The 14,667-nt window shown below is 35.2% G+C and overlaps 1 protein-coding gene across 1 annotated transcript in view; it reads left to right on the top strand.

The window, feature by feature from the left end:
• PCDH17 (protocadherin 17) overlaps window positions 1-14,667 on the top strand; it is a 133,553-nt gene that overhangs the window by 71,451 nt on the left and 47,435 nt on the right. The window lies entirely within an intron of this gene.

Raw genomic sequence — 14,667 nt, 5'->3', positions numbered from 1 at the left:
ACAGTGGTTGCACCATTTTACATTTCCACCAAAAGTGAATAAGGGTTCCAGTTTCTCCACAACCTCGCCAGCATTTGTTGCTTGCTGCTCTGTTAAATTTTGCTACCAAAACTCACTAATGGATAAGATGTACAAAAATCCTAACAATAATATTTTTATATTATTTATTGTTACTGTTTTGGAAGCAGAAGTGGTATCTACTTCCTAAACAACTTGCCTCCAGAAACTCTTTTTACAAAATAACTTTGATAAATGTCGATAGTTGCAGAGGAGCTTCAGGCCATTTGTTCATAGGGTCTCTATGAATTGTGCTCAACTCAAAGGCAATCAACAGCAACAACAACAGCATTGTTTTTGTTATGTGCATTCTAGTCGAGTATGACTCATAGTGACCGTATGTACAACAGATCTGACACATGTCCTATCCTCTATTATCCTCAAGGTCTCTGACACATTTTAACCTATTGTTGCAGTCACTGTGTCAATCAACTCCGTCAAGGGTCGACTTCTTTTTCCTTGTCCCTCTACCGTCCCAAGCATGATGCCCCTCTTCAATGAACAGCCTCTCCTAGCAATGTACTTATGTAGGTGAGGTGAAGTTTAACCATTTTTGCCTCCAAGGCACACTCTGGCTGCACCTTCTCTAAGACATATCTGTTTGTTATTTTGGCAGTCCATGGAATATTTAGTACTTTTATCTAATACCACACTTCAAAGGCATCAGTTCTTCTGCCATCCTCATTAATTTTCTAGCTTTCAGCAGCATAGTAAGTGATTGAAAATTCCATGGCTTGAATCACGTGCACCTTAGTTCTTACACTAACATAATTGCTCCTCAATAATTTGTAAACGTCCCTAACTGCAGACTTTCCCAGTGCAATATATTGTCTCCTAATCTGACAGTTTGCACCAAGTATTGATTGTGGATCCAAGTAAGACGAAGTAATTGAGAGTTTCAATCTTTTCTCCATCTATTATGATGTAATCAATGTTGAGAATTTTTGTTTTATATTATTTAGAATACAGTTTGATTTCTATATATTGTTAGAATTATCTTCGTTTTAGTTTTAAGTTCCATATAGTGCTAAAATTGTTTTATATCTTCATAGCATATAAGCACTGGTATAAAGCAAGATATAATGAGAACATTATGAATTGATTTTTTTTCCCTTTGTCTCTATTATCTCTTAAGGTTTCAGAAAAAAATGGTAATTTTGCTAGTTTTAACCAATAAATAAAGTAACTTTTGATTTTTTTTTAAATTTCCATTCATTCATTGTTGCACTTTTCTCCCCTCCCAACCCTCCCCCCTAGTGCACTACCCTATTGGAAAAGTAAAAGAAAAATACTTTCACTGTTTTACAATCCCTACCCCCAGGTCCACTCCACCAAAATAGCCTTTGCTCTGGACTCCTGTCATGACAAAAATACCTAATCACATCACTTTTGATATTTAAAAACTATTTGTTAAGCCTCAGGATTACGAGTAAAGCTTTTCCTGGCTTTGCAGAAAAACCTGAGTTATATGAAGAATATTAATACCATGTCATTGAATATCTAAGATTTCAGATACTACATATCCTCTGTTGCCACAGTGTTCTATTTTTGGGGACAGTTAAAATGGGCACACAAAACTTGATTTAATTTCACTTAACTCATATAGTTCATTCTCAGTTTGTCCAAATTCTCTTGCCGCTTCAACTTCCCACAACCAAGTTCTCTCTTCCACTCTTGGTCAATTTTATCACTTGAACTTAGTCATTCTAGTAAGAAATTTATGAGCATCTCTTGGTTACTTTATCTTCCTTAGCCCAGAACTAAGTCCTGTTGTCATTACTATACAATTCCACTTGAAATATCTTCCATTTCCCTTCCCTTAATGTACGGCTCTTGCCTAGACTTTCTTTCTTACAATGAACCAAGTTGTTCCTTGCTTCTACCTTTCCTGTCTTGTAATTTGATCACCTCTGCTGTCTTGCAACCTTGTCAATATTCACTACCAAAAGAGTAGATCTCCTTGATATCTAAATTCACTTATCTTACTCCTTCAGTTGAAGTTCTTCATTGACTGGAAAAGCATATAAATATTTAATATTGATCTATAAACAGTGCCTATGTTCTTGTCCTGCTAGCCCAATGCATAGTACTTTGAAAACTTTTCAAATTTATTTTGAATCAAGGGGCTTCTTCTAAAAGTTAAGAAGTAAATTTTAGAAAATTTTAATTCATGTTCAATGATCCAAAAATAATGATTTCAAAGAACTGATCATAAACTTGGCCTGTATTTTTTTTCTTTAAGGGCACAGCCAATTTTCAATAATTGTATGAGATAATATTCTCATTCCTTTTTGCATAAAGGATGTGACTAGCTTGCAGTCACCAAGCATGTATATGACTGAGAAGAAATTTAGTAAATTTAGTCAAAGTTGTCTGATATTAATTTCAGAGATATTTTCAATCTGCCAGAGTGGAAATAGAAATAAATATTCCAGGTGAAAAACAATGGCATTCTAGCCAGTGTAGATGATAGTGTAAATGAAAAGGGAATCCTGAGGGTGAAGAATTTGGAAGAGTGTTGGCCTTAACTAATCAATATAAATAGAAGAAAGTGATTCAATTATTCAATATTAAGAACTTTGCTGATGATATAGTGAATAATGTGTTGGTCTGCTAATTTTAAGGCCTCTGGCTTAAACCTACCCATTGTTCTGAGGGGATTATATATATAGTGCTCTCTTATAAAGATTTACAGCTTTGGAAATCATAGTAAGGATTAGTAGAAGCTAAAAATGGCTTGATGGCAGTGAGGTTTTGGTATTAGATTTTTAGCAAGATTGTTGGTCACTTAAAGTTATTGTCTGGCTTAAGCAATGTGCAGGAAATAAATAATTCAATAGGAAAAGGTGAAAAGATAAATAAGATTATGCAAAATTGAATTAGTCTACTCATAAATATGTGTCTGTCAATACTCTGAATATAATGTAGTACCAGGAATCTTGGTGGCACAGTGGTTACAGGCTTAATTATTGACTGAAAATTTGGTTCCTTGAACCAACAAGCAGTGGCTCTGGGGAGAAAGATATGGAGATCGGTCTGACTCCATGAAGATTATAATTTAGGAAACTTGTTGGGGCAGTTCTTAGCAGTACTTAACAACAATAATAGGGGAAAGGTAGAGAAGTATAAGTTATCTTATAAATATTGATAACTAATACGAAGCTGACTGTAAAGATATATGTGAAAATTAAGGGTAAATGTATAATCTGCAATGTACAAAATAAAAAGTGATTCAGAGAAACACCACAAAATACAGGAGAAAACAAACAAAATCGAATCTTCCCCTGTGAGTAAGTGCAATATAAAACCTAGGAAAGCAAGTAAAGATACTTTAAGTTTATAAATTATCCTCTGTGTTACTGGGGCCAGAAAGCAACATTAGCTTAATTAATAGATCTGAATATTCATATAGCTGTTGTTATTGTTGACTCAGCGAACTTATGAACAACAGACCTGAACTCTACCCTATCCTGTGTCATTAGTCGAGGGAGCTCTGGTGGTTCAGCAGTCAGGAGGTGCACTGCCAACCCCAAAGTACATGGCTCGAATCCACCAGCTGTTTTCTGAGTTGGACAGTCTCCTCTTGTGCAATTTATAGCATCTGAAAAGCCTCTCGAGGGTCATCTATGTGTTGGTTCCAACAAAACACAATGGTACATAACAATAACACTAATTTATTGGTTCATGTAAGTACTATTTTTTTGAGCCAAACCATCCATTTAGTTAAATCCATTAGAATGATGGAGACACGATTAAAATAATGGTGGAAAGGAAAGAAGAAGATTAATACATGCCCAAAGAAGATTAAAGGAAGAAAAATAACAGCTAGAATAACTAGAATAAGAGTATATTCTAGTTGAAAACATGTGTGAAAATACATCTACAATCAGAGTGATTATGTGAACCTAACATTTAAGTATATTTTATAATAAAAGTTTTAATGGTAATAGTGTTAACTTTTTTTTCTTTTCAAATACCACTTAGTCTCTATCAATCAGAGCACCTTCTCAAAAGCATTGTAATTATGCCTGTTAAAATATACCACATTATTAAGGACATGTATGGAACTTATAGAAATGTATAAATAATACATAATAATGTGTTTGATATGTATAGACATATTACAAAAGTATTCACACACATTAGTTACCAGGCTAATTATTTTTTATGCACCTGACAATATTAAATATTTTAAAATTAGAATGCAGAAATAAAAGTAAACAAAGAAATTTCTAGAAGCCATGGATTTTTAAGTGTTATGCTTCTATTTCTAGGCAAATGTATTACTTAATTAGTCTTGAAGTTATTGTTTTGTGAACACCAATAGTTACATCCATTTAAGTAAATTTACTGAGGAAATAGGGTAGCTCTCATAGCTTTGTCCGTCCAGAGTTGTACTACTACTACTTTTAAGGTGGCATCTTCTACTGACTGGAACCAGGAGCTCCTTGTGAGAATAATAGGAAATTTTCCCCAATGTGCTTTACATCCTTTAAAAACCCACTGGAGGTCAGCTATGAGTTGGTTGGTCCAATACCATGATAATGAATTTGAAGTGGAGTTTTTTTATCACTTAAATATTAGCAATTCATTTGAGCACTCTGTTGATCCATCCGTTAATATCATCATGTGAAAGATGTGCTATCACTTTTATCATAGCTAAATTATTCTCTTCCATTAGATCAATAGTTAGAAAATACTCAAATTCACTTTAATAATATAATGTTACCATTAATTTTAATTTGTTTTATTTTATACTGATTTCTTTACAAAGTTTGAATACATAAATTTTCACATAAGATCTTTCCTATTTCCTTCACCCTACTATGCATCAAATTATGTGACCTTATGATTTACATCTGCCCATCCTAACGCCTCTAATTCTAATTTCTAATAGCACTAACTGCAAAATTAATTGCATAAAAATAGGTAAGAATTTTATTTGTGTTAGATTCAATTACATAAGAAAATTTAGATTAGGTCAATAGTGTTATCATATAAGTATTAAAATCTTTAAAAACAAATTGATAAAGTGTTATTTGTAATTTACTTCTGTTATTTGAGATAGAGGAAAAACAATGTATCACTTTAGTTAATGTAAGGATCACCTTATAATTATGCTTAGGACCTTAATAGTCAATAACTATTAAAAATATTTGTGAAAGTAAACATACAGCAATATTTTTTCTAAAATACAAAGCATTACTGATATATCAAGTGTTATATGTTTTCTTATATCTTCCTAAATGTGAGTCTACACTAAGTGATTGAATTATTTATCCCAAACCTTGATAAGGCAACAATCAATAAATAATGCACAAAATAGACATAGTTCCCGACCATCATTAGACTTTTGAGTTCTGCTAACCTCTTGGAAACAATATGTAGTTGATATTATGATCATGGTGCATACCATTCTGAAAAGCACATTTTAGCTCTATTTTTAAAAAATTAATGACTGGATGAGATTTCACTATGAAAATTGGGTAGAATGAAATTTTATCTTAACTGCATGCAGATAGTATGAGATGACATTTTTATTCTGGCATATAAAAATTATATTAAGTAAAAACTAAGAAAGTCTAAGTAAAATATGTACTTCAGTTTAAGATTATGTGTGGCTATTGGATCATTAATTGTGATAAAGGCACCATGCTATTATAAGATGTTGAGAATAGAACAATTGTGTGAGAAGTATATGAAAACATTGCACTGTCTTCACATTTTCCCCCCTTAGAAATCTAACACTTTCTCACTACCTGTCAAGTTGTTTCCAATTTACAGCAGACTCTTAGCAATCCTACATCAGTTTCTAAGACTCTACATCTTAATGAGAGGAGACTGTGCATCTTTTTCCTGAGGTGTATGGATTTGAACCATCGTAAATAGGTGGCGTTTGATTTAGTGGTTTACTGTCAGAGATTGTGCTATCAAAGCTCCATCCTAAAATACAATGTTTATTTGTTTTCGGGTTTTTTTGTGTTTTTTTTTTAAATTACTAACTCATTCTTAAAACCAAAAAGTCAGATCTGTTGTTGTTGAGTCAGTTGTGACTCATAGTGACTATAGAACAGAGCTGCCCCCAAAGGTACAGAGAACTGCCAAGAAGGTTTCCTAGACAGTGTACATCTTCACTGAGCCAATTACCACATCTTTCTTCTATAGACTCACTGAAAAGTTAAAAACATCAGTGTTTTCACAAACAGCCAAATATTTAACACTTGAGGAAAAACAAAATATTGAAAGACTACATTATACATAGTATCTGATGCAGTTCTACAACTTGTATATTTTGAAAGATTTGTAGCAAGTCATTGAAAATACTCAGGCATGAGCATAGCTGAATTAAAGCAGCCACAACCCTTTTCATTTGACTTTGAAGACAAATTGTAGAAAAGCATAAATAGCATCAAGAAAAGTCTGATTGAGTAGTAACTCCATGTTGTATTGTTGATGGCCATTGAGTCAATCACAACTCATAGCGGCCCTATGAATAAAAGACCTGAAAAATTTCTATAACTATTGTCATTTCTCAAAGTTCATAGAGTTTCCATAAGAATGTGGTTTAGGAAGTGCATACCACTCTGCTTTCAGACCTGTCTTAAAGTGGGACCTCTGCCAAACACTGTCCACTATAGGCAACCATCATGGCATTTGACAGTTGAATGGCACAAGACTCAGCATCACAGCAAACCCAGATTGCCTTAGCAAGGAAAATTGGCAGCAGAGTGTTGTATGACTTAGAAGAATGTTCCTGCAAATATAACAACACTAGGCCCGAGGGCTGCAGGCCCAGGGGCCCAACCGGATTTTTGCAACCAAGGGCCCTCCATGAGATCCTTCATTCCACAATCATTCCCAATCAACCAACCATTCCATATCAACTGTTAAAACCGGGATTTGTGCAGTGGTGAATACTAATGAAAAACAAGGAGAAAAAAAAAGATTTGAAATAGTTTACTATTTCAATAATAAATAAAGGTGCTTTGACGGAATCAGATTTGGAAGAGAAAAAAGACTTCATTTTTGTCTTAGGGGATCTTCGTTTTAAAGATGTTGAAATAAATGGAGTAAAGTAATGAATATTTGCTTTCCCAAGGCTAAACAAGCATGGAAGCAGGAGTGGCATCCACTTCCATAATAGCTTACTTCTGGAAACCCTGTGAACCTGGAGAGAGGATGAAAGACACACAAGTGTTGAGGACTTTCCTTCATAGGGTTGCTATGAGTCACTGCAACTCGATGGCACTTAACAACAAAAACAACAAGGCTAAACGTAGTCTTAATCATTTTCTTGAAGAGTGTTCTATTGCTAAATAATTTTAAATTCTTTGAGTAGTGAACAAAGAGTGATTGTGATTGTTGGCTGTAGAATAGCACCATTGTTCGTTTTACAAGTCCTTTTAGCATACACTATATAGAGTTCCACTGCTAACTCACAAGCTGCGCTTCTCTGGTGGTACAAATCAATCATTGGCTTGGAAGGAGAAAATTGAACAATCTCCTGCCTTGTGATTTACAGCCTTAGAAAGCCAATGGAGTGTCAATTATAAATTAGTTCCAACTGGACAGTAGCTAGGGAGTTTGAGTTGAGTGTGTCTTGATGATTGTGTTCTTATTTGGATTAGTTATAATATATCTCAAGATATAAATATTATATCAAAACAGAGCAAGGAAACACTGCAAGGATCAAAATCAGGAAGTGTGTATGCTGGGGATAAGCACATTTTATGCTGTATCCTTTCTACAGATAAACTAACAGTTAAGAATATAATAAGAGTATTTTCAGTTGCCAGGGTATTACTTAGTCAGTGCTATCTACTACTCAGAATATATTTCTAATGGTTATAATATATTCCTAAATATCATACATTGCAACAATTACAAATAATTCTAATAAAATTAAATTTTAGGTAGTTATGTTTTATTTTAGCCACACCTACATTTCTAGTTTGTGTTATTAAAAACAGCTGTAAAAAAAACACGCAAGAAAAATCAAAGTTGTATGTAACATATTTCACAAGTAAAGAATAAATTCCTTCTGAAATATCCAAAGGTGGAGAAATTATAGAAATGATCAAATTTCAAAATGACCACAAATGCCATCAGTATCCTTTTGAGAGATGAACTCAGTTACCAGTCTGTGGCATCGTCCCCTTGATGTCAATGGGATTCCCAAACGCACACATTGTTGATGATTCTTCCACCAATCCTGATGCCACATTCCTCTTCTTACAGCCCAGTGTCTCTGTCTTGGATGATCTGTTCTGCATACATATTGAAAAGGTATGGAGGCAAAATACATCCCTGATGGACCCCCTTCTTGATTTTGAACCATGTAGTATCTCCTTGCCCTTCGTTCTGACAACTGTCTCTTGGTCCAAGTATAGGTTTTGCATTAGCACAATCAAAGGTTCTGGGATTCCCATTCTTTTCAGAGTCAGCCACAGCTTGTGATCCACACATTCAAAAGCCTTTGCATAGTCAATGAAGCACAGATAGACATTCTTCTGGTATTCTCTGCTTTCTGCCAAGATCCATCTAATATTAGCTATAATATCTCTAGTACCATGACTCTTCTAAACTTAGCCTGCACTTCTGACAATTCTCTGTTGATGTGTAGCTCCAGTTGTTTTTGGATAATTTTCAGCAGAATATTGCTTGCATGTGATATTAATAATATTGTTTGATAATTTCCACACTCTATCAGGTCACCTTTCTTTGGAGTGGGAACACATATTGATACCTTCCAGTGGGTTGGCCAGGTGACATTCCTCCAGATTTCTTAGCAGAACTTAATGAGCACATCCAGGGCAGTATCTGTTTGTTTAAATATGTCAGTTTGTATGCCATCAACTCCTGGAGCTTTGTTTATTGTCAGTTGTTTCAGAGCAACTTGAACTTCCCCTTTCATCACCAGAGGCTCTTGCTTATGTGTTGTTTCATGAAATTCTTCTGTGTCAGCCAATTCCTTCTGGTACAGTGACTCTGTATATTCCTTCCATCTTCTTTTAATGCTTCTTGGATCATTTAACATTCTGCCCAAAGCATTCTTAAGTACTGCCACTCATGGCTTGAATTTGTTTTTCAATTCCTTCAGCTTAAGAAATGCTGAACAACTTCAGCCCTTTTGATTTTCTGACTCTAGATCTTTGCACATTTCATTATAATATCTTGCTTTGTCTTCCCGAGCTGCCCTTTAAAATTTTCTGTTCAGCTCTTTAATGTCTTGATTTCTTCCTTTAGCTTTAACTTCCTGGGACTCTAATGCAATATTCGGAGTCTCATCTGACATCCATCTTGGTCTTTTCTTTCTCTTCGGCCTTTGTAATTATCTTTTGCATTTTTTATGGACTATATTCTTGATATCTTCCCACAGCTCATTTGGTCTTAACTCATTGGTATTCAAGGCCTCAAACCTGTTCCTGAGATGGTTTTAAAATATTACTGTGATGAACTTAAGGTCAAATTTTGGTTACTGTGGATTTGATTTTATTTTCTTCATCTTCAGCTTGAGATTGCGTATGAGTAATTTGGTGGTCTGTTCAACAGTCAGCACCTGGTCTGATTTTAACAGCTGATTTTGAGCTTCTCCAGTGATTCTTTCTACAGATATAATAAATTTTATTCCTATGCATACAATCAGGTGAAATCCATGTATATAGCCTGTGTTTGTGGTTTTCATAAAAGATATTTGCAATGAATAAATCATTGAATGTTCAGAATTCTATTCTATCTCCAGCCTCATTTCTGTTACCAAGTCCTTCCTTGTTTTCCAGCTACTGATCCCTCTTCCCAATTTCAGCATCCTTTAAGATGGTAAAAAAATAATTAAAGATACCAAAGAATTAAAACTTTTCACTTGGTGCTAATGAAAGATTAAGAGTTGGTAGATTTTGCTATAGTATTTGTGTTACTGATAATACTGAGTGTAAAAGTCATTATAGAGAAATGGAAATGACATTTTCTCCAGATTATTTCTAATATACTTCACCAACTCATAGTGATTTATAATTGTTATTCTGTGCTATCGAATTGAAACCGATGCATAGTTGATCCTCCAGCGAGTTCTTCCGAAGCAGTTAATCACATGGGAGGAGATGGCCCTTCCTTTTCCTACAGATAAACTGGGGGAATCAAACCAAGTGCCTTTGGGATTGCATCAACGTTTCTTACCATTAGGCTACCAGGGCTCCCTATTGTAAATGTATAGATATTGAAAAGCTTGGTCATCATAAAACTCATTTTACAGTGTCTCTTTTAATTTATGAATAATAGTCTAAGTTTGAGAAAGTCCATAATTAATTTTAGACAGATAATATGAATAAGCAAGAATTCCTTAAAGATGGAAATTCACTAATATTGTGTCAAATTTTAGCAATCCTTTTGTTAATCAAATTCATAAGGATGCTATTAATCATTAAAAATATATCATGAAACTAATTTGCTTACCTTTTAAAATAATTTAAGGTTTGAATTATGCCATATATGTTGTAGAAAGTGCTAACATGGAAATCCTTATAGAAGATATTAGTCTGTTGTTATGTGCTGACAAGTTGCCTGTGACTCATAGAGTCCTGTGTGTAAGGGCTCTGAAGCCTGTCCTGTCCCTAGCCAGTCTCACCGACTCCAGCACATCTACCTCGTTTTCCAGTTACTGTATCAATCCATCTTATCTTGGGTCTTCCTCTCCTGCCAATGTCTCACCACCTCTCCAAGTATGATGTCCTTCTACAAGGACTGGCTACTCCTGATCAAATGCTCAAAGTATGGGAGACAGAGCTTCAAAATCCTAGCCCCCAAGGAGAAACTTGGTTTCACTCTCTCCAAGACAGACTTTCCCCCTCACTCCTTTTTTTTCTTGGAAGACCATATGTTTAAGATTCTTCTCCAGCACTACAACAAAAGGCATTGATTCTTCTATCATCTTTAGACATTTTCCAGCTCTCTAATGCATAGCAGTTCTGAAGACCAAGGCCTGAATCAGGCACACCTTAGTCTTTAGGCTGACATCGTTGTTTCTCAGTACTCTGGAGAGGTCCCTGACAACAGATTTGCCCAGTGCATTTGTCATTTGATTTCTTGACTGCTGATGCTGAGAGTGTTGACTGTGGAACTGAGTAAGCTGAAGATGTTAACAACCTCAATCTCTTCTCCATCTATCATTGTGCAGGCAATTGGCCTAGTCATGAGAATATTTGTCTTCTTGATGTTGAGCTTCAATCCATATTGAAGACTACAGTCCTTGACCTTTTGCAGCAAGCACTTCAGGTCCTCCCCACTTTCAGCAAGCAAAGTTGTATCATCTGCATAACAAAGGTTGTTGATGAGTCTTCCTCCAATCCTGATGCGATATTCCTTCTCATAAAGCCAGCGTCCCTAATTATATGCTCTGCATATAGATTAAGAAGATATGGAGACAGAATACTTCTCTGACACATTCCTTTCCTGATTTTGAACTATTTAGTGTTTCCTTGCTCTGTTCTGAGGACTGCTTTTGGTCTGAGAATAGGTTTTGCATGAACACAATCAAGTGTTCTGGGATTCCTATTCTCCTCAAGGTTAGCCACAATTTGTTGTGATCCACACAGTCAAATGCCTTTGCTTATTCAATGAAACACAGATATTTTTCTGGTACTCTTTGCTTTCTTCCAAGATTCACCTGACATTGGCAATAATGTCTCTAGTACTATGATCTCTTATAAATTCAGCTTGTATTTCTGGTAGTTCTCTGTCAATGTACCGTTACAGTCACTTTTTAATAATCTTCAGCAGGATTTTGCTTGTATGTGATGAGTGATATTGTTCAATAATTTCCACTTTGTTGGGTCACCTATTTTTGGAATGGGAATAAATGTGGATCTCTTCGAGTTAGTTTGCCAGGTAGTTGTCCTCCAGATTGCTGGGCACCATCTGGTGAGCACGTCCAGGGCAGCATCTGTTTGTTGAAATATGTCAATTGGTATTCCATCAATTCTTGGGGCCTTATTGTTTGCCAAGTCCTTCACAGCAACCTGAACTTCCTCCTATATCATTATTGCCCTTTGATCATATGTTGTTTCATGAAATTCTCCTGTGTCAACCAATTCTTTTTGGTGCAGTGACTCTGTATACTCCTACCATCTTCTTTTAATATTTATTGAGTTATTCAGTATTCTGCCCATTGCACCCTTAAGTATTGAAACTCATGCTTGAGTTTGTTCTTTAGTTCATTTAGCTTAAGAAATGCTGAGCGAATTTGGCCCTTTTGATTCTCTGACTTCAGTGCTTTGCACATTTTATCATACTATTTTGCTTTGCCTTCTCGAGCTGCCTTTTGAAATCTTCTATTCAGCTTCTTAACTTCTTCACTTTTCCTTCCTTTGCTTTGACTTCTCGTCACTCTGGTGCTATATTCACAGTCTCTTCTAACATCCATTTTGGTCTTTTCCTCTTCTTTGGTCTTTGTAATGACCTCTTGCATTTTTCGTGCATGGTATTCTTGATATTCTCCAGCAGTTCATCTACTCTTCTTTTATTAGTGTCCAAGGCCTCAAACCTCTTCCTGAGTTGGTTTTTAAATTCAAGTGTAATAGATTCAAGATGAAATTTTGATTGTTGTGGATTTGATTTGACCTTCTTTCGCTTTAATTTGAACTTGTATGAGTAGTTGATGGTCTGTTCCACAATCATCACCTGACCTAATTTTCACTGCTGGTATTGAACTTTGATGATTCCTTCCATCGATGTAATTGATCTGATCCCTGTGCATGCCATCAGGTGAAATCCATGTGGATAGCCTGCATTTATGTTTCTTATAAAAGTTATTTTCAATGAATAAATAATTGATTTTGCAGAATTCTATCATTCTCATTTCTGTCACGAAGTCCATGTTTTCCAACTACTGATCTTCCTGGTTCCCAACCTTGCAGTCCAGTCTCTCTTTTTATTACTAATGCATCTTTATTACATATTAAATTGATTTCTGACTGCAAAACTTGGTAGAAATTGTCTATTTCCTCCTCTTTGGCTTTGGTTGTATAAATTTGGTGAAAAAGTTTGAATGATAATGGTATTAACAGATCTTCCTTGTACGCATATGGATATTATCCTGTCACTCACAAAGTTGTATCTCTAGATGGATATGGATGTAGTCTTTTTAACTATGAAAGTGATCCTATTTTCCCCTCACCTTTTCATCTCTGGAGTAGTTTATCATGTGATTCTCTCATCAAAATCTCACATGCCAATCCATTTCATTTTACCAGTACCTATTAAGTCAATATTTATACATTAAATTTCTTTCTTAGTGATATCCAGTTTTTATACATTCATGTTTCTTACCTTCCATGTTCCAGTCATTAGTTTCTGCTTATATTTGTTCCTTCTTCTTTGTGTTTCCAAATTTGAGAGCTCAGCCTCAGTTGCCATATCTGTTATTCTAAAGTGTGGTTTAATCTCCATAGGGTTTTCTAAGGCCTGTTAGATTTCGGAAGTGGATGGAAAATCCTTCTTACTAGTCTGTCTTAATTTGGGTGCTTAGCTTTCAAATAATATCTGACAGACAAACATTTTACCAAAAGGAGCAGATGAAAGACACTTCCCCTAACAGAGATAACCAATACATTCAGTGCCCCCACCCTGTGCCTTCTTTCCTCCTTTTCCCTGCTACATCACCATCACTTGCATTCCTCCCTACCTCTTCCAGAACCCACCCTCCACTCCAGCCTATTTAATACATAAAGGCAGTAAGACAGCCAGGTAATTCTCTAGGGCAGAAAATAATGGCTAGTAAAAATCTTGCATTTGTCTGTCAGGTTGAAAAACCAGCTCAAGATTGAGACAAGAGTCTGACGTAGGAGAAGATGCCATCAGAAAAAGGAAAAGGTATAATGAAGATTGTTGTTATTTGTAGTAAAGGCAACTCCGAGTCATGGAGAGTTCAGGTGTCAGAGTAGAACTACGGTAGAATCAGTAGAAAAAAGGTTTTCAAAACTAACCTTTGCAAGCAGATCTCTGGCACTGTCTCTGGAGGTGTCAACGTTTGACTTAATAGGTAATACCAAAGGTCTCTAGACATACAAAGGGCAAGAAAGTAATATTTTCACACTGTCTTACTAATGGTGATTGCAATTTGCTTATTTAAAGAATGTGAATAATGCTCTAACATATCAAATGTGTGTGTAGTGAATATTGTTTTTCTTAAATAATGTGCTTTTATAATTTCTCCTATCTACAATATGTTTGTGAAAATGCTGCTTACATTATTTTCTTAAGGTGTTCTCTTAGGAACAATAGAAATCTTAACCAAAAAATTGAATAAAGTTTCTAGTAAAACCTAAAACTCTATTGATGGTGTTGTGTACCATCCAGTTCAAACCGACCCAGAGCTGACAGAGGCAGTTAATCACAGGAGAGGAGACTGCTCAACTTTTACCCCAAGGGCAGTTGGTGGAGTCAAACCAAGTAACTTTGTATCAACAGCACAACTTCTTACCACCACAGGAATTTACAATAAAATTGTACTTTATAAATTCCTCATAACTTTTGCATGAACAATCAATCTCCTGTCTAAAAATAAAATATGTTCAGAAAATAATATAATTAGGGTTTAATAATTTATATTTATAG

Source organism: Elephantulus edwardii, unplaced genomic scaffold, assembly GCF_000299155.1.
Source record: "Elephantulus edwardii isolate Elephantulus edwardi_28Jun2011 unplaced genomic scaffold, EleEdw1.0 scaffold00023, whole genome shotgun sequence".
Lineage (NCBI taxonomy): Eukaryota > Metazoa > Chordata > Mammalia > Macroscelidea > Macroscelididae > Elephantulus > Elephantulus edwardii.
The sequence above is the reverse complement of the archived record's forward strand: the minus strand, read 5'-3'. Positions and strand labels throughout refer to the sequence as shown.